The following is a 23,065-nucleotide window of genomic DNA, read 5'->3' on the forward strand; positions in this document are numbered from 1 at the left end:
CCTTACCCATAAAATGAGGTGTCCCTCAACTTCTTAAATTTTCCTTAAGGCCCAAAGAAACTCATTCAATATGACAAAGTACAAAAAATTCCCATAGTCTTACCCTCCACCTCCATTTCAGCCAATATCATGGGTGATCTGAATGTTCATAAATATGAATGATCAAAAATCCTGCCTGAAAGTTATTAATTTACCTCAGTTCTAATTACATTCACTTCGATTCTACTTCATTTAGATTTAAAATTACTCAAAGCTGTTCTTTCCCTGGTATTGTTAACAGTAATGTTCTGCTTTCTGACCATATCCTCTAATCCTTCCAGCTGTCTTGTATATTTTGATCTATTTCTATTTTAAACTCATTGGCAATGTAGTCAGTGATTAAGTGTGTGGGCTCTTAAATCAGGCTGCTTGGATCCACATCCTGGATCAGACACTTCCTAGCTGTGTAAACTTGGGCAAGGCCTCAATTTCCTTATCTAAAGAAATTGGAATTATATTTAATCTAGCAGATACTCATAACTGCATACTAAATTTGTTACAAAGATAAAATGAGATAATCTGGAACAGTTAGCAGAGTGTAGGTGTAGCACATTGTAGGTGCTAAATAAATGTTAGCTATTTTTCACTCATTTATTCCTAAATTTGTTAATTTTCTTATAATTTCTTCCATATCCAGTCTAAAATCTCTGCTTCATTATATTTTCCACATAGATAAATTTAGCCAACTAACTTCTCTGCTCCACAACAAGTCTGCTGGAAACTGGTGGAAAAATTATATAACTCTGGGAATTAATACAATAATTAATTTCAGGCCTTAAAATAGCAACTGTTCTATGGTATGGTTCAGTAAGCCTTTTACAAGTCATCAATCAACAATATCTCTAAATATTGACAACATGTATTACCAACTTTTAACCCACTCTTCCAACATCCTATATTATCTCCTTTCTATAAAAATTTTAAAAGATACTAATAATTCTTTATTATTACTTAAATTATCTCCCTTTTTCCCTTATATTTTTATACTCCTGTCTCACATTCTTTTATGTCTGCCCTAACGTTTGCTGAATCCAGGGCAATAGTACAAATGGAAGCCCTCATAAAATATTTTTAAATATTTAAAAGTTATATTTTATAATCTCTTGATTTCACCCAAGATGAAGTAACAATAACTAGATTTACCATGCCACCTGAAGCAATATGCCCTCCAAAAAAAAAACAGACAAAACATATAAAATGATGTTTTTCAAAACACTGGACACAAGTCAAAAAATTACAAGGATCCCCGAGAGGTGGGAGACATATGAAGTGAAATTTACACTTGATTTCATTTACTACCCTGAGAGAATTCTTGACCATGGCATGATGAGGGAGAATTCAGGAGGATCCCAGTGAACTTCCTGAGTTGAAGAGACAGAGCTGAGAGTGCAGGGAAGATAGGCTACTAGACTGCAAAAGACAGACTACCAGAGAAGAGAGTATTGCACAGAAGCAGGACCTGGGAAATCCACAAAGGATTTCCTCAAGTATCATGCAGAGAGATGATCACTGCGAGGTAACTATCCAAAGCCAGGGGAAGAAAACCTCAGGAACAATGCCCTAACACTAACACAGGGTTAGGAAGCATGCCTTTACCGACCAGCCAGATTCAGAACATTTATTATGTACAGGTGATTTGGTGGAATACTCAGAAAAGTCTTGCATCAGTGGTGAGGAAAAATTAACTTACAGCACTAAACTGAAACCCAGTGAACAAGTCATAAAAGCAAAACCAGAAAGGATAAAACTATTTCCAAGTAACTTAACTGTGTCCTGGAATGATATTCAAGAATATTTATAGAAATACAAAACATATCTAGCACTCAGAAAGGTAAAACTAACGATGCATGACATCCCATCAAAGTTTATGAAACATGCAAATCAATGATTATCAAGCATGAAAGCAAAGATACCAAGCAAGAAGAGAAAAATCAGTAAAATGAAACCAATCCCCAAAATAACACAATTATTAGAAGTAGCAGAAGGTAATAAAATGGTTATACTAACTGTATTCAATTAAAATTAAGTAGAGACATGAAAGATACTTTTTAAATGCCCAAATCTAACTTCCAGAGATGAGAAATTTAAGACTGAAGGGAAATACACTGAATAGGATTAATGGTAGATTAGACATTGCAGAAGAAAAGATTAGTAAATTTGAGAATATAAGTATAGGAAATATTAAAAATGAAATACACAGAGAAAAAATATGAAAAATTTAAAGAGCATCTAAATGTTCTAGTTTAATGTATAACAAGAAAATAAGCCTTGAAGAGGGTAGGGAGGAAAGTCTTGTATTGCTTATACTGCCCGTCCCCGCTCTGCAGGCAGTGTAGCTCAAAGAGAAAATTTGTGTGCTCAAGGAAGGGAGAGTAAAAGTGTTGTGGGAATTTGCTTTGGAACTCATTGCCACCCTGTCACAATGGAGCATGACTTTGGACAGAATTCCACTGACGCCCACAGAGGGAGCATTTAGACCAGCCTTGGGCCAGAGGGAAAAACGTTAGCTGCAGTGACCACAAGAGTGTGGGTATCACTTCTCCCCCAACTCCAGGTAGTGCAATGCAGAGAGGAGCCTTAGGGAAAAGAGAGGGAAGAGTACAAAGACTTTGTCTTGCAACTTTGGTACCAGCTCAGCCACATTAAAATAAAGCACTAGGCAGATTCCTGAAGCTCCTTATTCCAGGCCTTTGCTCCTGAACATCATTTCTAGATCCACCTAAACTGAAACAGAATCTGCCACCTTAGCGTGGTGGAGCCAGCCCCAGTAGGATTTACCACCTGCTGACTAACATGAGCGTTGGCTTTGAATAAACATCAGAAGCAGCCAGGCAGTAGCAGCCATGGGCCTTGGGCAAGCCCCAGTTCTGTGCTGGTCTAAGAGGTCATGGGTGTCATGTATCAGTGTGGTGTCAGCAGTTGTGGCTACAGGAGTATCTATTCACCCCTCCCTCAACTCCAGGCTGCTCAGTGCAGGGAAAGACTCCTTTTCTTTAGGGAAGAGTGAGGGAAGAAATATCAAGACTTCACCTGGAAATCCAAGGAATTCTCCCTTATCTTCCTCAAAAGCACCAAGGCTTTCTATCTAGAAGTCTGCAAGAATCACAGCATTGCTGGGTTTAGATCACTCCCTAGTGATGAAAAAGCTGCAGTGAGCAAGGGTTTAGGTAATAACCCCCAATATTTATTAAATTCTTGGAAAGCTCTCTTAAGAAGGACAGGTATAAACAAGCCCAGACTGTGAAGATCGGAATAAATACCTAACTCTTCAATGACCAGATATCAATGAATGTCCAGCACCAAGAACATCCAGAAAAAACATGACCTCTCCAAACAGACTACATTTGTCACCTGTGATCAAGCCTTCAGTGACAGAGATATACGACTTCTCAGATAAGAAATTTAAAATAGCTGTCAGCTGTCTTGAGGAAGCTCGACAGACTTCAAAATAACATAGAAAAGGAATTCAGAGCTCTATCAGAAAAAGTTAAAACAGAGATTGAAATAATTTTTAAAACTTCTTGAGCTGAAAACTTTAATTGACTAACTGAGGAATGCATCAGTCTCTGAACAACAGAACTCGTCAAGCAGAAGAAAGAATTAGTGAGCTTCGAAGACAGGCTATAAGAAAATACACAGAGGAGAAAAAAAGAAAAATGAAATACAAGGTTTACAAGAAGGCAAAGTAAAAATTATTGGCCTAACAGAGGAGGTAAAGTAAAAGATCAGAGTAGAAAATTTATTTAAAGAAATATTGACAAAGAACTTTCCAAACCTAGAGAAAAGTATAAATATCTAGGCATAAAGAAGGTCAAAGAACACCAAGCAGATTTGACTCAAAGACTACCTCAAGGCATGTAATAATCAAACTCTTAAAGGGTAAGGACAAAGAAAATATTTTAAAAGCAGCAAGACAAAGGAAGAAAATGACACATAAAAGAGTTTCAATCCCATGTTTAGCAGCAGGCTTCTCAGTGGAAAACCTACAGGCCATAAGTAAGTGGAATGACATATTCAAAGTGCTGAAGAGGAAAAAAAACTTCCAACCCAGAATATTGTATCTGAGAAAATTATTTTTCAAACAGGAAGAAAAAATAAAGACCTTCCCAGACAAAAAAAGCTGAGGAGTTTCACCAAAACCAGCCCTATCTTACAAGAAATGCTAAAAGGAGTTCTTCAATCTGAAAGAAGAGAGCACTAACAAGCAAAAAGAAATTATCTGAAGGTATAACACACTCACTGGTAAAAGTAAATACACAGACAAATACAGAATACTCTGTCACTGTAATTTCCATGTCTAAACAACTCATAAATTTAGTATGAAAACTAAAAGACAAATCTACCAAAAATAATAATGACAACAATTATATTTTAAGAGATAGAAAATATAAAAAGATAAATAAAGACAACAAAATATCAAAAAATGCAATGGGGAATGGATTTAAACTGTAGAGTGTTTTAGTTTTCCCTTTGCTTGTTTTGGCTGTTGTTTGTTTGTTTATTGTGATAAGATCTAAGTTGTCATCAGTTTAAAATAATTGGTGATAAGTGTTATTTGTAATTCTCGTGGTAACCACAAAGCCCAAACCTAAAATGAAAACATTAAAAATAAAAAAACAAAAAATTAAAATATACTACCAGAGAAATCCACTTATACACAATAAAAGACATGAAGAAAGGAAGAAGGGAGATGAACAAAACAACCATAAAGCAAATAGCAAAATGGAAGTAGTAAGTTCTTGTCTATTATTAATAACATTGAATATAAATTGAACTAAATTATCCAATCGAAAGCTTGCTTATTCATTCAGAGTACCTGAATGAGTAAGAAAACAAGACCCAACTACATGCTGCCTACAAGTAACTCACTTGACCTGTAAATACACACATAAACTGAAAATTAAAAGATGGAAAAAGATATTTTATGCAAATGAAAACCAAAAAAAGAGCATAAGTAACTATACTTACATGAGATAAAATGGATTTCAAGACAAAAACTCTTTAAAAAGACAAAGAAAGTCATTGTGTCATTGCAAAGGGGTCAATTCAAAAAGACACAGCAATTATAAATATATATACACCTGACACGGAAGCACACAGATGTATAAAGCAAATCTTATTGGAGATAAATAGAGAGAATCACCCCTACACAATAATAGTTGAGGACTTCAACACCCAACTTTCAGCACTGGACAGATCATCTAGACAGAAAATCAACAAAGAAACAGACTTAACCTGCGCTATAGACCAATTGGATCTAACAAGTATTTACAGAATATTTCATCCAACAGCTGCAGAATACACATTATTCTTCTCAGCACAAGGAATATTCTCAAGGACACACCATAAGATAGGCCACAAAAAAATCTTAAAAAAATTATAAAAATTGAAATCATGCCAAGTATCTTTTCTGATCACAATGGAACAAAACTAGAAATTAATAACAAGAAGAACTTTGGAAACTATACAAACACTTGGAAATTAAACAATATGCGTCTGATTGACCATTGGGTCAATAAATAAATTAAGAAGAAAACTTAACATTTACTGAAACAAATGAAAATGGAAATACAACATACCAAACTCTAGTGAGTACAGCAAAAGCAGTACTAACAGGAAAGTTTATAGCAATAAATGCCTACATTAAAAATAGAAAGACTTCAAAAAAAAACAACCAAATGATGCATCTTTAAGAACTAGAAATGCAAAAGCCTACCAAACCCAAAATTAGTAGAAGAAAAAAAATAATAAAAGATCAGAGCAGAAATAAATCAAAACCAAAAAATACAAAAGATAAACAAAATGAAGTTTGTTTTTTGAAAAGATAAACAAAATCAACAACCTTTAGCCAGACTAAGAAGAAAAAAAAACCAAATAAAGGAAACTAGAAGCGAAAAAAGAGACATCACAACTGATGCCACAGAAATTAAAAGGAGCAATAGAGACTATTATGAGCAACTATATGCCAGTAAACTAGAAAACCTGGAAGAAATGAACTTCTAGATGTGAAAAATACAAATCTGAAAAGACTAATAACAAGTAATGAGATAGAAAAGAAGGAAGCATAAGTAACTATACTTACAAAAAAAAGAGCATGAGTAGCTATACTTACATAAGATAAAATTGATTTTAAGACAAAAAAGTCTCTCAGAAAAAAAAAAAAAATCCAAGGGCCAATAACCTCACTGCTGAATTCTACCAATGTTTCAAGTGGAACAAATACCAATCCTATTCAAGCTATTCCAAAAACTCCAGGAGGAGGAAATACTTTCAAACTCATTCTACAAAGCTAGAATTATCCTGACACCAAAATCAGACAAAGACACAACAACAACAAAAACTGATGGCCAGTATTTCTGATGAACGTACGTGCAAAATTTTCAACAAAATCCTAGCAAGCCAAATTCAACAACACATTAAAAAGATTCATTATCATCAGGTGGGATTCATCACAGAGATGCAAGGATGGTTCAACATGCACAAATCAATAAACACAATGCATCACATCAACAGAATAAAAGACAAAAACCATCTGATAATTTCAACAAATGTTAGAAAAAACATTCATTACAATTCAATATCCTTTCGTGATTAAAAAAAAAGAAAGCTCACAATAAACAGAGTATAGAAAGAACACACCTCAAAACAATAGAGGCCGTGTACGACAAATTCATCTATCACACTGAATGTCCAGCAACTGAAAGCCTTTAGTTTAAGATCTGGAACAAGACAAGGGTGCCTATTTTCATTACTTTCATTCACTGTAGTATTGGAAGTCTTAGCCGAAGTAATTAGATAAGAGAAAGAAATAAAGGGCACCCAAATTGGAAAAGAAAAAGTCAAATTATCTTTGTTTGCAGACAATATTATTTTATATTTTGAAAATCCTAAGGACTCCACCAAAAAACTATTAGAACTTTTAAATGAATTCAGTAAAGTTCATAGATACAAAATCAACATACAAAAATCAGTAGCACTTCTATATGCCAATAGCAAACAATCTGGAAAGAAAACCAAGAAAGTAATCCCATTTGCAATAGCTTTAATTAAAGTAAAATACGTGGGAATAACTTTAACCAAAGAAGTGAAAAATCTCTACAGTGAAAATTATAAAACATTGATGGACTGGGTGCAGTGGCTCAAGCACTTTGAGAGGCAGAGGTGGGCAGAACGCTTGAGCTCAGGAATTTGAATCTAGCCTGGGCAACATGGTGAAACCCCATCTCTACCAAAAATACAAAAGAAAAATAGCTACTTGGGTGGCTGAGGTGGGAGGATCGCTTAATCCTGGGAGGTAGAAGTTGCAGTGAGCCAAGATCATGCCACTGCACTCAAGCCTGGGTGACAGAGCCAGATCCCATCTCAAAAAGAAAACCACTGATGAAAGAAATTAAATAGGACACAAAACAAAAGATATTTTATGTTCATTAATTGGAAGAATCAATATTGTTAAATTGTCCACACTACCCAAAGAAATCTACAGATTCAATGCAATCCTTATCAAAATAACAATGATATTCTTCACATAAATCAAAAAATAATAATCCTAAAATTTATATGTAATCACAAAAGATCCAGAATAGTCAAAGCAATCTTGAGCAAAAGGAACAAAGTTGGAGATCACACTATCTGACTTCAAATAATACTACAAAGCTATAGTAAGAAAAACAGCATGATACTGGCACAAAAGCAGACACAAAATAGAACCCAGCAACACTAATGGAACAGAACCCATGAATAAAATAATGCATTTAAAGTCAACTTATTTTTGGCAAAAGTGCCAAGAACATACACTGCTAAGAAAATTGGATATCCATATGCAAGAGAATGAAACTAAACCCCTATCTCAAATCATATAATAAATAAAATTGAAATGGATTAAATACTTAAATTTGAAATCAAAAACTATGAAACTCCTAGAAGAAAACATTGGAGAAACATTCCAGGACATTGGACTGGGCAAAGATTTCTCCTAAAATCTCAAAAACACAGGCAAATAAAGAAAAAATAGATAATGACATCACAAAAAGCTAAAAAGATTTTGCACAACAAAGTAAACAATTAACAAAGTGAAGAGACAACCCACAAAACAGGAGAAAATATTTGCAAACTATTCAACTGACAAAGGATTAATAACCAAAATATAAAAGAAACTAAAACAACACACTAGAAAGGTAATTATCAGCAGCAGCAGCATCATCTAATTGAAAAATGAATAAAATATCTGAATTGTATGTCTCAAAAGAAGACATACAAAAGGCCAGCAGATATAAGAAAAAATGCTCAATACCATTAGTCGTCAGAGAAATTCACATCAAAAGCACAATGAAGTATTATGTCAGCCCAGTTAAAATGGCCTTTATCAAAAAGACAAAAAATAACGAATGTTGGTGAGGATGTAAAAAAAAGGGGAACACTCCTACACTGTTGATGTGAATGTAAATTAGTATAGCCACTAGAGAAAACAGTATGGAGGCTCCTCAAAAAAGTAAAAATAGAACTCTCATATGATCCAGAGATCTCACTGCTAGGTATATATCCAAAACAAAGGAAGCCAGTATATTGAGATATGTACCCTTGCATTTTTATTACAGCTTTATTTCCAATAGTCAAGATATGGAATCAACCTAATTGTTCATTAACAGAAGAATAGATAAAGAAAATGTGGTGCAAATACACAATGGAATATTATTCAGCCATAAAAAGAATGAAATACTGTCATTTGCAACAACATGGATGGAACTAGATAGAGGTCATTATGCTAAGTTAAATAAGCCAGGTAGAGAAAAACAAATATCACATGTTCTCACTCATATGTGGGAGCTAAAAAAAAAATTGAATCCATGAAAATAGAGAATAGAATGATGGTGGTTACCAAAGGCAGGAAATGGTAGTGGGCAGGCAGGGGTTAAAAAAGGATTAATTAATGGGTACAAAAATACAGTTAGATAGACGAAATAAGTTCTAGTGTTCCGTAGCATGATAGGGAGACTATGGTAAACAATAATTTATTGTATGTTTCAAAGTAACTAAAAGAGTGGATTGGAACATTCCTAACATAAAGAAATGACAAATGTTTAAGGTGTTAGATTTCCCAATAACTTTGATTTGATCATTATACATTGTACACTTGCATCAAATATCCCATGTACCCCATACATATGTACAACTACAATATATCCATAAAATTAAAAATTAAAAAAATTAAAGAGCATCAGTTAATTATGGGACAATTTGAAGCAACATAATATACAAATATAAAAATATTATTTCTGAAACACTCCCCCAACATCAGAAATCACATATTTTTCAAGAGCAAACAGACCATTTGCCCACACAAGACCATAGTCTAGGGCCTAAAACAAGTCTTCATTAATTCAAAGGCATTCTAGTCATAAAAAGTATGTTCTCTAACAACAGTGGAACTAAATTAAAAATCAATGAGAAATTTGTTGGAGTTCATTGTAGATTCTGGATATTAGCCCTTTGTCAGATGAGTAGGTTGCGAAAATTTTCTCCCATTTTGTAGGTTGCCTGTTCACTCTGATGGTAGTTTCTTTTGCTGTGCAGAAGCTCTTGAGTTTAATTAGATCCCATTTGTCAATTTTGGCTTTTGTTGCCATTGCTTTTGGTGTTTTAGACATGAAGTCCTTGCCCATGCCTATGTCCTGAATGGTAATGCCTAGGTTTTCTTCTAGGGTTTTTATGGTTTTAGGTCTAACATTTAAGTCTTTAATCCATCTTGAATTGATTTTTGTATACGGTGTAAGGAAGGGATCCAGTTTCAGCTTTCTACATATGGCTAGCCAGTTTTCCCAGCACCATTTATTAAATAGGGAATCCTTTCCCCATTTCTTGTTTTTGTCAGGTTTGTCAAAGATCAGATACTTGTAGATATGTGGCATTATTTCTGACGGCTCTGTTCTGTTCCATTGATCTATATCTCTGTTTTGGTACCAGTACCATGCTGTTTTGGTTACTGTAGCCATGAACAGACACTTCTCAAAAGAAGACATTTATGCAGCCAAAAAACACATGAAAAAATGCTCACCATCACTGGCCAGCAGAGAAATGCAAATCAAAACCACAATGAGATACCATCTCACACCAGTTAGAATGGCAATCATTAAAAAGTCAGGAAACAACAGGTGCTGGAGAGGATGTGGAGAAATAGGAACACTTTTACACTGTTGGTGGGACTGTAAACTAGTTCAACCATTGTGGAAGTCAGTGTGGCGATTCCTCAGGGATCTAGAACTAGAAATTCCATTCGACCCAGCCATCCCATTACTGGGTATATACTCAAAGGACTACAAATCATGCTGCTATAAAGACACATGCACACGTATGTTTATTGCCGCATTATTCACAATAGCAAAGACTTGGAACCAACCCAACTGTCCAACAATGATAGACTGGATTAAGAAAATGTGGCACATATACACCATGGAATACTATGCAGCCATAAAAAATGATGAGTTCATGTCCTTTGTAGGGACATGGATGAAATTGGAAATCATCATTCTCAGTAAACTATCGCAAGAACAAAAAACCAAACACCGCATATTCTCACTCATAGGTGGGAATTGAACAATGAGAACACATGGACACAGGAAGGGGAACATCACACTTCGGGGACTGTTGTGGGGTGGGGGGAGGGGGGAGGGATAGCATTGGGAGATATACCTAATGCTAGATGAGTTGGTGGGTGCAGCGCACCAGCATGGCACATGTATACATATGTAACTTACCTGCACATTGCACACATGTACCATAAAACCTAAAGTATAATAATAATAATAATAATAATAATAAAAGAAAAAAAAAATCAATGAGAAAGATCCCTGGAAAATCCTCAAATATTTAAATAATGATAGCATACTTCTTAATAATTAATGGGTTAAATGGAAAGAGAAATTAGAAAGTATTTTAACTGAATAAAAACAATTTTGAAACTACATATCAGAAAGCAATATTAATGGGAAAATGTACAGAAGTCTATACAGGTTCTAGAGGTGTGACCAAAGACATTTAGACCCAGAATTCTCAAGTCTTTCAGTAGGATGTGTCCCTTTGGAATGCAGATTTTTTTTGCCTTGGGTACATATGTGGCCAAAAGACCAGAGGAGATCCTTTTATAGTGCAGACTCTGGGTAGGAGCTCCATTTGCCTGGATGTAAGAGAAACACTCAGAACATACATATGATAAGTCTCTCCCATTTTAAAACAAAACGAACTTTCTTCATTCTGTGTACCCAATTATCCTCTATTATTTATTCAAACTTTTTGAAATTATAGTCTAAACTCAATCTACTCTACTTCCACACCACCATCACCCTTTCTCATTTATTTCTTGAAATCTGCCTTTAACTTCCACCAGTCTTAAGTTCTTCCATGCAGATCAACGATAGCTTCCTGATTTTCCAATGACATAAAGACTCTTAAGATAGTATCTTGCTTTGCATTGCTGGCATGTTTCACAGGGTTGATCATGCCCTGCTCACATTCTCCCCTACCTTGGCATCCATGATAGCCAAGGTTCTTGGTTCCTATCTCTCTTTTCCTCTCTGCCCTTTTTATTCTCCCCAAGAACATTTTGCTTTATGTAGTAGCCCTTAAAGTGTTATCAATACCTAGGCTTCCATTCCTAGCCTTGACATCAAGAGATCTCTCTTTATGAAGTTACACACATCCATAGTTTTAATTATGATTAGTATAGTATATGCACGTATTTCTTACTTGGAAGACTTTAGTATATCTTTAGAGCTATTTCTGTTCCCAGTCTCATGGGTTTTTTTTTTTTAATCTCTTTTCCATGCTGCAGCTCTCATGATCTTTCTGAAATGTTCATTTGCTATTAAAACATTTAATATTTCTCCACTACCGTCAGGGTAATTACTACTTCCTAGCCATGGTGGACAGGTGCATTTTCTTTCAGTTCTTGCCTACTTTTCCAGCTTCACTTGTCACCACTCCCCTGTGTACTATGCGTAACATCTCTCACCTAAAATATTCACCCATCCTTCTGCCTACAATACCTGTTTTACAGTTTATTAACTACACAGGTTCTCAAACTTTATGCTTCTGTTCAGCATTCCTTAGCTTTTGTTGTATGAGTATTACCCATTCTATACCACATACAGATTTAAAAAATGATAATAGTAATGGCAACTACCTCTTATTGAGTGCTTATCATGCAGCTCACCTAATTATTACAACCATCCTTTGAGATAGATAATAGCACTCTTACCCATATTCTATACTATCGAAAGTGGATTGTATTAGTCTATTTTGTGTTGCCATAAAGGAATACCTAAGGCTGGGTAATTTATAAAGAAAAGAAGTTTATTTAGTTCACAGCTCTGCAAGATATGCAAGAAGGGTAGCATCAGCAACTGCTTCTGGTGAGGGCCTCAGGAAGCTCCCAGTCATCATGAAAGATGGAGAGCAGGCATGTCACATGATGAGAGATGGAACAAGAGAGAGAGATGGAGGTGTCAGGCCTCTTTAACAATCAGATTTCATGGTAACTGATAGAGCAAGGGCTCACTCATTTCTACAAGGACTGCAACAACCTGTGATGAGGTATCCACCCCCATGACCCAAACACCTCCCACACTGGGGATCAAATTTTAACATGAGAGTTGGAGGGGATGAATATCCAAACTACATCACAGGCTTAGAAAGTTTAATGACTTACATACTGCTAAAAATACACAAGTCAAGATTTCGACTCAAGGCTATCTGACTCCTAAGCCTGATCTCATCAACTTCTCAAAATTCTTTCCTTAGTCCTTCCATCACATAAAGCATATTTTTATAATAGATATTATTAGAGTGTAATTGAAATACTTCATTATTATCTCTACTTCACTTAATTAAGGGGATCTTGAAAGCAAGGATTTTCTGTCAAGATAAGCTAAGTAAAGCTCCAATAATACCCCTAAAATCTCAGTAGTTTAACACTCTCATCCTACTTTTCCAACACTGGCCAGGAGAATAGCTGAGTTTATTGTGGTTGCTCAGAGACTCAGGCTCCCTCTTGACATATGTTTCCATGGCAGGGACGTGAAAGGACTGCAGAGTCAGGCACAAGCAATTAAATTTTAATAAGCAAGTAACAAATTCATATCTAATGGTAAGGAGGTGGACAAATCCGATTGATTAATACCATCCACTTATAAACAGAAAATGAGAATATTGTGAATAGCTCTAATGAGTATCACAAATTTTGTTTTTTTATATTCATTTCCTCTGTGCCTTGCACAGTTTTAGTGCAAAGTAGCAGTTGACTTAATAAGTACAAGTTTGTTGAATGAATAAATGAGTGAATGCCTTTCCAGAATCCAGAGATATGTGGGGCTGAAAGACTAGGGGAAGTGGGGGGAGTTGAAGACAAATCATCTGAGTAACCTTCCCTAAAAAAAGAAGTATGATACACAAAGCAGTATCCATCCAGATAACATAGGGAAGTATTTCTCAAGAGAGTTTGCCCTTAATTTTTTAGACAACAAGTATTGTAAGATTTCTTAAGAGAAGCTTGAGGGGAATTTATCCTTAGTTTGAGTTTCCTAAGCTGGTAGAGTTTATTAGAATTGGCCCTTTGCACGTGTCTCTCAATTTCTGAAGGAAGTTTAGGACGAATTTCTTTTACACCTCAATATCATATTGAGTAAAGAGTAATAAACTGTCAAGAAACCTGCCTAATTTGAACTCACCCTGTAAATGCCTGTGAAACTTGAGAGGGTTATTTGCCCTCTTAGTCTCACTATTTCTTCATTTTTAAAATACAATAATTAAGCTGGGTGTGATATCACAAGCCTGTGGTCCCCGCAACTCAAGAAGCTGAGGCAGGAGGATCATTAGAGCCTGGGAGGTTGAGGCCGCAGTGAGCTGTGATCACGCCACACTGCACTCCATCCTGGGTGATGGAGCGAGACCCTAACTCAATAATAAATTAATTAATTAATTAATCTATAAAATTATCTTCAGATTCAATATTTCTTTTTTTAATCTTCTGATTTTCTAATTGTGGAGTATAAAATGCTTGTATTGAGCATTAAACAAAAACCTCAAATACATATTTCACATGATCTTGCCATTTTCTTTACTATAATTTATATGACCAAATATAAGATAAATTTCTTTTTCCCAAAATGACACCTCAAAAAATGAGTTAGTTTAAAATCAATTTTTTCAAAGGGTGCATTCTCAATTCCTTTGTCTTGAATAGCATTTCAGGCATTGAATGAACACATTAGCCCAAAATTGCCTTCACCAGTGTGAGTTTTATGTCTGCCTGTATTCAGATAGATAGATAGATTGACAGATGAGAGAGAGTGAGTTAACATGAACTCACTAACACTAAAACATTTAGTAAAAACTAAAACATTTTTATCATTTTAGTTTACATGACTAAAACAGTAAAAAAATGGAATTACAAAAATTAGCATATATTTAATAGTGTTTCCTGGAGTCTGACCACACAATATTCAACTGTTGGCTACTGTGGTAAACAAGATTCCTTTAAAAGCAATATGATACATGGTTGTATTGTGGAGATTAACAAAAATAATAAAAGTTTTAATGCTATGTAAATGGATACTTATGGCTTGGGACAAAATTTCCAGTAACAGCATCAGAAATAGATACAAAATTATAAATGATGAACTCTGAAAACCTGGTGACTTAAAAGAATGTTTCCTTTGATGAAAAACCAATGTTTCATGGAATATGGAATGTTTTAATATTAAAGTTTCAACGTAAATTTGATATGAAAATATGTGATATTAAATACATCTTTGTAGCTAAATAAATTGGCTTTCTCATAGGAAAATGGGGAGTTATCTTACATTTAGTGTTGTTCTGTATTGGACATAAAAGATTTAATAGATTGTAATATTTGACATGGGAAATGACTACATATTGTTAAGTGAAATTTTTTATTAGACAGTATATGATGTGATATCATTCTTGTAAAAATGTCTATCTACACAAAGTTACATCTTGGTAAGATGTTCACCAGTATATTGACTATGGTTATCACTAGATAGTGGGATGGGATCAAGGACAACTTTTTTGTTTTGGGCTTTTGCCTCTGTCTGAATTTTCTACAATATATATTATAATAATTTTGAATTTAGAAAAAAAAGAAATTAACATTGTCTTTGAAGCCATGTCTACTTCGTACCTCATTACTTGATCTACAAAAACAGATGTATTTGTCTAACAAGCTGTCTTTCATTTGTAGCAGTCCTCTCTGGTATATTATTTTTAATTTCCATCTCTCGTCTATACTTTTTAATATGAATGAAGTTTTCTCTCTTTGAATTTGTTATTAAAGGATAAGAAAAATTCTGTATTTATTATATATGTTCAAATAATAAAATAACACTTAGTGAGGCAAGTGAATCCAGTGATGAGTATTTCTTCATTTTCTAATATTAGAAAATTAATTCAGTTTTAGTCCTTGCCTTATTTCTAATTCATCAGTGTTAAAGGTGTTCTTAGTCCTCAGATGAGAATCCAGAATTCTGTGTTGAGGATTAGCAGGAAAAAGTTTCACATTACATTGTCTATCTTGCTCTTCTGCCTGACAGAAAATCAAGCTCAGCTCTCTTCTTTGGATCCTAAAAATGTGAGTGTGCATGTCTACTGGGGGTGAGAGTTGGGAAAGTGAAGTACAGTGACCAACAGATCATATGGGAGCCTAGAGACCTCTAGCAGCAGCAGCCCTCGATAGTAAAGAAACATACTGACAAGGGCTGTCTGGATATGTCTTCTGTTTTGAAATCTGTAGCTTTACCTTTTCACTTAGTGTCCTCTATGGTTTCTTTATGTTTATTTTGGTTATTTGTTGTAATTTGTCCCTTAAAGATGAAAGGTGAAAGATAGTCTGATAAGCTTCTGTTTCAACATCTGGCGTTTACTACAGCTCTGTGAAGCTGATTTTTTTTCATCATCTTTGAATTTAGTGTATTTGTTCCCTTAAGACCAACGATTGCACAGACATTGCAATAAAATAAACTTCTCATTTTCCAAATTTTCTCTTTTGCCCCTCTCATCTTTTCGCCCCCTTCCCATCCCAATAAACAAGAAGACAGTCCTAGCGATGAATTCCTCAATGAAGGCATGCCAATTAATCAACCAGATTATACTTGTAGTTGAGACACTCTACAAAAAACTTTCCTTCACAAGGAGATTAAGTCTTCATGAGGAGTTAAAACCAGTTTAGGAAACAATTAAGGTATAAACTAAAACTGAATTGGTAACTCAGAGAAAGGGAAAAGTGAAAAAGAAGAAAGCACCATGGAGAATCTGGCCTTTCAAGAAAGGAAACGAGTTTCATGAGAAAGGAATAGTTACCAGAATGTCCTTGGCTGGAGAAAGAGCACGGGGAGAGGGTAAAGGTACATGTATTGGGATGGAGTGAACAATTCTGCCTAGAAAAGGCTGTGTTTAGATACTGAAAATGAAGGCACTTGATGAAAGGAAAATCATATTATTCATTTTATTGAGCAGTAGTGACAAGAAGGTGCATAGGGATTACGAATGATCCTGAAGACCAGAAACAAAAGTGCAGCCTTGTATAATAAACTCGAACTACCAAAGTATTGTAAGAAGTGATGCATCAAACTAAAATTACCATTTTCTGCTCAACATCACTAATCATCAGGGAAATGCAAATTAAAACCACAATGAGATACCACTTCACTCCTGCAAGAATGGCTATAATTTAAAACACACACACATGCACAAATAGATGTTGGCATGGATGTGGTGAAAAGGGAACATTTTGACACTTCTGGACGAAATGTAAATTAGTAAACCAGTACAGAAAACAGTGTGGAGACTCCTTAAAGAGTAAGAGTAAATTTACCATTCAATTCAGCAATCCCACTACTGGGCATCTACCCCCTAAAAAAGAAATCATTATATGAAAAAGATACATGCACACACATGTTTATAGCAGCTCAATTTGCAATTGCAAGAATATGGAACTAACCTAAATGCCCATCAACCAATGAATGGATAAAGAAAATCCAGTATATATACACCGTGGAATATTACTCAGCCATAAAAAAGAATGAAATAATGTCTTTTGCTGAAACTGGGATGGAACTGGAAGCCACTATTCTAAGTGAAGTAAATCAGGAATGGAAAACCAAATACCACATGTTCTCAGTTATAAGTGGGAGCTAAGCTTTGAAGATGCTAAGACATACAAAGCAATATAATGGACTGTGGAGACTCAGGAGGGGTAGTTGGGAGTGGGGAGAAGGACAAAAGACAACATATTAAGTACAGTGTACACTTCTTGGGTGAGGGGTGCACTAAAATCTCAGAACTCACCATTAAAGAACTCATCCATGTAACAAAAAACCACCTGCACCCCCAAAACTATTGAAATAAAAAGGTAAAAAATAAAATTATTATTTTTATTAGATTGGCAATGAACTGTAAAAAGAATGGAAAGGGGGGAGAAACATCGAGAAAACTTGGAAAATCGATGCAGTAATCTGGGTTTGAAGAAATAGAGCCTGGATTAGGGTGGAAATGATAATGAAGCAAAAAGAGTATCTCAATAAAACAATTCAGAAATAAAAATAATAAATGGTGACATACTGGGAAAGGGCAGAAAGAAAAAAACATAAAAGAGTTGGATATATCCAGAAGCATAAAAGGACTGTGGAACAACTGACAGAAATAGAAACATTGAGATGGGGCTCATTTCACAGGATTTGTACTTGTCCATATTCTTACTATTTTTTTGGTTCTCTAAGTAGCTGACAGCTAGTAAGAAGGACTTTGTTGTACTGACTTCAACGCGGTGCCCAAAAAAGGGCTTTTCTGGCCACTTATTGGTTAAGAGAGTGTTTACACAAAAGAATACAAAAGGGTTTTCAGGAAACCCTAAAATGATATTTTCCAATACAGAGAGCTGAATGTTCTCACTACTCTTTAGATATATCTGTTAAGTCAAATGTTAGCTTTTCTGTCTTACTTAGATGACATTTAGATTTATCGTATGTTTCACTTAACTTAGAATAAAAAACAAATATGTATATTTTCTATAGTGTCTTCTGGATTTACATGTACATCCTCTGAGTTTTAACAGCCCTTTTGAAGTCTAAGTAGAATAGGCAATACACTGTGTTCACTGATATCGTTTTGAAACTGTCTGACCCATTATTACATAAAGATGAGTATTTCACTTAATAAAGCCTTAGAGTAACACAATTTGTTACACCATAATTAAAAATGGACACATCTGTTCCATTTTAATTCAAATCCCTTTGAACATAATTACATAAAGCTGCAAGAACAGAAATTCTCAGTCTTAGATATTTACAATAAAAAATCATTCTGTCTACAGAAACTACATGGTCAAAGGACAATTTGTAAAATGAAGTCAAATAGAAGTCTCTCAGTCTGTATCAAAGCATGAAATAAAGTGAAGGTGCTAGATTAAAGTACTGTCCCCATATAAAACCTGTAATTAGTTAAGGAAACCCAGGTGAAAGAAAGTCTTTATAGAAAGTATTACCATTCCATCTTTGTGGAGAGGTACTACTTCTTTATATTCTCTTATCCCATAGAGAGATAAAAGAGAAACAAATACTAAGAATAAAGGGGAAAACAAATACAGGAGATACTCAACATGTATGTGTTACCTTTCAGCTTCCTAATAAATTATAAAATTTTCAGTCATATTAAATGGATAGAGGATATACAAAACAGTAAATCATCTTGAAAAGGTCTTGATATCCAAAATACAGGTATACCTTGAAGACACTGCCTGTTTTGTTCCAGACCACTGCAACAAAGCAAATATTACAATAAAGTGAGTCAAAATAATGTTTTCGTTTCTCAATACAAAAATTATGTTTACACTACACTGTAGTCTATTAATTGTGCAATAGCATTATGTCTAGAAAAGTGTACATACTTTCATCTAAAACACTTGATTGCTAAAAAATGCTGACAACCATCTGAGCATTCCATGAATGGGAATCTTTTTGCGGATGGAGGCTCTTGCCTCAATGTGAATGGCTGCTGACTGATCAGGGTAATGGTTGCTGAAGGTTGGGATGACTGGCAATTCCTCAAATAAGGCAAACAGTAAAGTTTGTTGCATTGATTTCATAAAAGATTTCTCTGTAGCATGCAATGTTGTTTGATAGCATTTTACCCAAATTAGAACTTCTTCCAAAATTAAAATGAATCCTCTCAAACCCTGCTACTGCTTTATCAACTAAGTTAATGTAATATTCTAAATCCTTCATTGTCCTTTCAGCCATGTTCCTAGCATCTTCACTAGGAGTAGACAAGAAACCACTTTCTTTGCTCATCCATAAGAAGCAACTCCTCATCCATTCAAGTTTTATAATGAAATTGCAGCAATTCGGTCATATCTTCAGGCTCCACTCCTATTCTAGTTTCTTGCTATTTCCACTACATATGCAATTACTTCTCCCACTGTAGTACTGAATTTCTCAATGCGGGTTGGAATCACCTCCTTCCATTTCCTGTTAATAGTGATATCTGACCTCCTTCCATAAATCATGAATGTTCTCAATGACATCTAGAATGATGAATCCTTTCAAAAAGGTTTTTAACTGAATTTTCCTAGACCCATCAGAGGAATCACTATCTATGGCAGCTATAGCCTCACAAAATGTATTCCTTAAAAAATAAAACTTGGAAGTCTAAATTACTCTTTAATCTATGTGCTGCAGAATGGATGTTGTGTAAGCAGGTTTAACAACATTAATCTCCTTGTACAGTTCCATCAGAGCTCCTGAGTGACCAGATGCATTGTTAATAAATGGTAATATTTTCAAACATTTTGAAAATATTGTGAAAAATATTGAAATTTTTTTTCTGAGCTGTAGTTCTCAACATTGGGATTAAAATATTCAATAAATCACCCTGTAAACAGGTTGCTGTCATCCAGTTCTTTGTTGTTCCATTTCTAGTGCACAGGAAGAGTAAATTTAGCATAATTATTAAGGGTTTTACAATTTTTGAAATGGTAAAGGAGCCCTGGCTTCAACTGAAGGTAACCAGCTGCATTCACCTCTAACAAGAGTCAGCCTGTCCTTTGAAGCTTTGAAGCCAGGCATTGACTTCTCCTTTGTAGATATGAAAGCCCTAGATGGATTCTTTTTCCACTGTGAAGCTCTTTCATTTACACTGAAAATCTGTTTAGTGTAGCCACATTCATCAGTGATCTTAGGTAGATCTAGAAAACTTGCTGCAGCTTCTCCATTGACACTTGCTGCTTAGCCTTGCACTTTCATGTTATGGAAATGGCTTCTTTCCTTGAACCTTATAACCAACCTCTTCTAGCTTTAAACTTTTCTTCTGCAGCTTCCTCACCTCTTCCAGCCTTCGTAGAATTGAAGAGGGTTAGGGGCCTTGCTCTGGATTTGGCTTTGGCTTGAGGGAATGTTGTGACTGGTTTGATCTTCTATCCAGACCACCAAATTTTTCTCCATATCAGCAATAAGGTTGTTGCACTTTATTATTTGTGTAGTCACTGGAGTATCACCTTTAATTTCCTTCAAGAACCTGTTGTTTGCATTCTCCAGTTGGCTGTTTGCTGCAAGAGGCCTAACTTTCAACCTGCCTCAGCTTTCAATAGACCTTTCTCTCTAAACTTAATCATTTTTAGTTTTTTATTTAAAGTGAGAGACGTGCAGCTCTTCCTTTCATTTGAACACTTTAGAGGTCATTGTAGGTTTATTAAATGACCTTATGTCAACAATATTGTGTCCCGGGGAATAGGGAGATCTAAAGAAAAGGAGAGAGATGGGGGAACGGCCAGTTGATGGAGAAGTCAAGAACACATACAACATTCATCTAGTTCACTGTCTTATGCGAGTGCAGTTTGTGGCATCCCAAAACAATTATAAGAGTAACATCAAAGATGCCTAATCACAGATCACCAGGACATATAATAATAATGGAAAAGTTTGAAATGTTGTGAGAATTACCAAAGTGCTACACAGAGGCATGAAGTGAGCATGTGCTGATGAAAAAATGGCATTGATAGACTTGCTCAATGCTGAGTTGCCACAAACCTTCAATTTATAAAAATGTAATATCTGTGAAGCTCAGTAAAGCAAAGCACAATAAATGAGGTATGCCTGTAATTTTTAGATTAATAATAATCAAATGTAAAATTAAAGAAAGCAGAGGTAAAGGAAACCCTGTGATTTTAGAATGAATTCTGAGAATTTAATAACATGAGTTAAGTGGGAAGCCATGTACACAAATATTCCTGAAATGTAGGTTGTTCATCTGTTTTATTTATGTTTCCATATCCTGAAGATGACTTAATGAGGGGATGCAATCAGGATTAGCTAAGCAGTGAGAACTTGGAGGGATCAGGGTGGCAGTTAGATTTATATAAATATTTGCAGAGACTGGGAAGAGCAGATGCTCATATAATCCAGACAATGTGTGTGCACTTGATTTTAAAATAAAATAAAACAGTTGAAAGCCAAAATATAATTAATCAGAGGAAATGCTTTAATCAACATCTTCCAAATCTTTAAGCACTGCTGAAAAGATTAAAGAAACATAAAAGAAATTAAAATATGATATTCAAAAGGAAACCAGAATTAGTCTATTTCTGGCATTTTTCTTTTATTTCAGATGTGGGATGGAGTACACAATTAATTTGCATTTTCAATTGCTGTCAACTAGTGAAATTTCCTGGGTGTTTAAGGTACTAAATAAATTCCCTAAGACTTACTGTATAATTTACAATGTGGTAGTGATATCTGTCCCTTTATTATTAGTTTATTACAAGAAATATGTACACTTGCCCTTATTTCCTGTAATTCTAAACAGAGATCTTTCCAATGGAATGGGAGACAGCAAATTTAAATGAGTGTCAGTTTTATATTAATAGGTTAACTACATAGACTTTTTTAAAGTTGCATATCAAGAAGAAATTGGTACATCAAATCCATATGGTTATCCAATTTCTATCATGTAAACTCAAAATAAGAACAATTAGCTTTGAACTCAGTCTGGGGCTCAGTTCTTCTAAAGTCAATAGCTCTTGCTATTATTTCTGTTGTTTCCTCCCAATATTTGATGAGCTGCTCAATATGAATCTGTAGTTATTATTAGAGCTCAGAGAATAACAATATAAATGGAAAATTTTAAAACAATATATGGAGGAAATAAAAAACATAATATAAACATTTAAAGCTCAAAGCATTCATTTTTTCTAAATAGAAAATTTTGTTGGTAATGGAAATTACCACATATGTCTCACCAAAGTATTATTAACAGTTTGCAAAACGAAGGTGAGCCTCTACAGATAGTTAACAGCTTGCTACTCCGTTAATTTCAAGAATATCTTTAAGTAGAATGGGAGCCTGGTTGCAATTTCTGGCAGAAATATTATCAGCATCTACTAAACTTCTACCACAAAGTTTTTAGCACTAAAATCTTTGAAAGTTTATTCCTGCAAAAACATTGTGGAAATATTCTTATTTAAATGACAGGTGTCAGAATTTCTCATTATGTGCCATCCTATAAATAAATCTTAATAGTAGGGAAGACTATTTGAATAATCTAGATGATTTATTGTGAAATATTGACTGAAAAATAAAAGCAGCTATGTGGCATTTTTTTGTGTTCTACCACAATCAAGTTAACTCTGAAGAGCACTTTGCACTAATTTGCTTATATGTTAACTGTTTGATATTTTCTGCTAATAAGAGAAAAAAATCTGGATTTAAATGAATGAAAGACATACGGATTTTTGTGTCAGTCTCCCAATGACTTTTGTTTAGTGATTTATGTGCAATGGCCCTTTGATCCCCATATCACTAACCTTATTTACTTCATTTATAATAAGTTTACTACTATTAAAATAATTTATATTTTATTATCAGAAAATAATTCTGAAAAGTAGCCCTATTTGATTCCTATACCAATGTCATTCTTTATCAAATGTCATTGTGTTACTCAAATTAGTGACTTTCACATAACAAGCTAAACT

General features: G+C 34.6%; 1 protein-coding gene across 12 annotated transcripts in view; it reads right to left on the bottom strand.

The window, feature by feature from the left end:
• Window positions 1-23,065, bottom strand: part of CSNKA2IP (casein kinase 2 subunit alpha' interacting protein) — a 146,535-nt gene that overhangs the window by 118,399 nt on the left and 5,071 nt on the right. For 7 of the 12 annotated variants that reach the window (XM_054482568.1, XM_054482573.1, XM_054482569.1 and 4 more), the window contains one exon: window positions 18,825-18,856. The exons of 4 other annotated variants lie outside the window; for them this stretch is intronic. The gene's annotated coding sequence lies outside the window, so the exon portion shown is untranslated. Of the gene's footprint in view, window positions 1-18,713; window positions 18,857-23,065 lie in introns of all 12 variants that reach the window. One more of the 12 variants, XM_054482575.1, reaches the window with a different exon arrangement.

The sequence above is a fragment of the Pongo pygmaeus genome, chromosome 2 (genome assembly GCF_028885625.2).
Source record: "Pongo pygmaeus isolate AG05252 chromosome 2, NHGRI_mPonPyg2-v2.0_pri, whole genome shotgun sequence".
Taxonomy (NCBI): Eukaryota; Metazoa; Chordata; class Mammalia; order Primates; family Hominidae; genus Pongo; species Pongo pygmaeus.